Source organism: Prinia subflava, chromosome 1, assembly GCF_021018805.1.
Source record: "Prinia subflava isolate CZ2003 ecotype Zambia chromosome 1, Cam_Psub_1.2, whole genome shotgun sequence".
NCBI lineage: Eukaryota > Metazoa > Chordata > Aves > Passeriformes > Cisticolidae > Prinia > Prinia subflava.
Window position 1 is genome coordinate 36668953 of NC_086247.1, and position 2282 is coordinate 36671234.

Sequence of the window (2282 nt, forward strand, 5' to 3'; positions counted from 1 at the left end):
AGGCTAGTAAGATTAAAAACTTCACCAAGGAAACCTATTAGATTGAGATGGCTTTCTTGAAAAGAACTCGCATTATTTCCAAGCAAGGAAAATAGAAAATAACAAAATCTGACAAGTTAAATGTAAGAATTCCTTAAGGCAGGCCAATAAAAATCTCATGAACATTTCTCAAAAAGCTTTGAAACTAAAAATAAATCTTGTTCAAATACACAAGGAAGAGGAAGCTGGCCAGATACTCTGTAAGGCCAATAGGTGATGAATAAATAACGGAGCACATGAATTACAGCCACAGCAGAAATTTAGGTTAATATTTTGCATCCCTCTTTGGAATGCTGGACTCTCTTTAATATCCAGGCAGAGTCCCACACTGAAACATGACAGCAGATGTGCCCCAGTCCTGTCTCAAATGGAACTATGAGCTGAAAACATTTTTGTCCAGAGTGACATAATGGATAATAACAAAACTCCAAGATGGACCAGGGATGAAGGAACTTAATTATGAAACAGCTAAAATAAACATTCTAGGATGTAACCTCTCACTTAACATTGCCTCATTGATTGCTTCCAGGAAGCACCCAGGAAACATCAGAGTAATAACACTATACTGCACAAAACACTGTAGCAGTGAATAGAATCAGTGGGGATCTGGAGAGACCCTGCTAAACTTTCAGTGCTACCTAGAAACTCTTCTCAAAGACCATGACCCCATTATGCCACACACTGCAAAAGCACAGAGCAGATTGCTTCTAGGCCAAACAACAAGCAGTAAAAATACACGGAGACTGATAAGGGAGGTGCAGTAACACAGACTGACTTTTGTAGACATTTCAGATGCATTTCTGACTGCTTGTGTTACAGTTTGTAAGTTAAGTGTTTAATATACACAGGTAAAAATAGAAATGGCAGGAGAAGAAGAATCTAAGGAGATAGACGTTGGCAAGAAAAGAAGGTAACTACAAAACATTGCATCAGCTTGTCTTATTTGTGTTAAAGAAATCTTACATGGTGATGACACCAGGTACCATCCCTATGGCACCTACTTCTACTGAGATCTGTAAATGTGACAGCCTCATTTATTCGCAAGTTAACTCTGCTTTTTGAATAATATTTAACAGCTACCATGTCTGGGCTTCTCAAAATTTTAAAACATGTTAAAAATTTAATATTACAATTTATTTCCTTCTGTTAAGTTTAAAAATACTGCATTATTTATATAGTGCCATGATATTATCATTACATTATTTTCAAAACATTTTCCTTTGAGTGCTTGGGACCTGGTTTACTACATATGATTGGGAGTCAATACTACAAAACATTTCAGCAGAGCTGGTATGACTTTCATGAAGTAATGTTTCACAAATCTGTGCCAGTTCTGTGATGGAGTCAAGGAGAAGTATGTGACTCTTCTGGGTATAACTACTTAAATCTCCAGCATAATGTCATGAACACCCCTTTAAGAGCTCCTGTCTTTTGGGATAAAGGGAAGCTAACTGGCTGAAGGGAACAGCAAATGTTTAATTTTCACAAAAGAATAGAGTCATTAATGGAGTCTCTTTAGAGGACATACACTCAAGCTGATATTATTTGTCATATTCATAAATGATCATGAATATCAAAGTGACAAAGTTTAGATCACTCACAGAAGAAAAATGAAGGTTGATTAAGAAGAGTTGCAGCAGGACTTCACAATACTGTGCAATAAAATACCAAATGAAATTCAATAAAGACAAACGTGAAGTAATGTCAGGGAAAAAAATGACAATTGTAACTTTATAAAGTGAATGTGAAGCTCCCAGCTGGCTAATACCACTCAGAAACAGAATCTCAAGATTATAGTAAATTGTTCTATAAAAATGTCAACTCAGTGCCTTGCAATAGTAAAAACAAAGATAAGCAAAAATGACCAATAATTTGGTGAGAAGTAGGAAAGAAGTCAAAAAGATGTAGTGATGCATAATACAGTGGCATCATTGGCAACACTAATAAAGATGGCTGCCAGGCAGGGAAGAATTAAGTCAAATTAAATGCCTTAAACTGGAAAGAAGATAACTGAGAGGACTATGACAAAGATCTATAAAATCATTAGAAGTGTAGAGAAGGTGCAAACCACCTACCCAAACCCAGGGAGGAGAATTTAGAACATTATGTACAGTCAGCATTCTTGTTTCAGGACACCACTGATACCAAAAGTTTCCAGGGTCTCAAAAAGATTAGTTTGTGGAAGACAAATACATGAAGTAAAGATATATATATGATCCATGATCCATTTCAAAGGTTGGGAG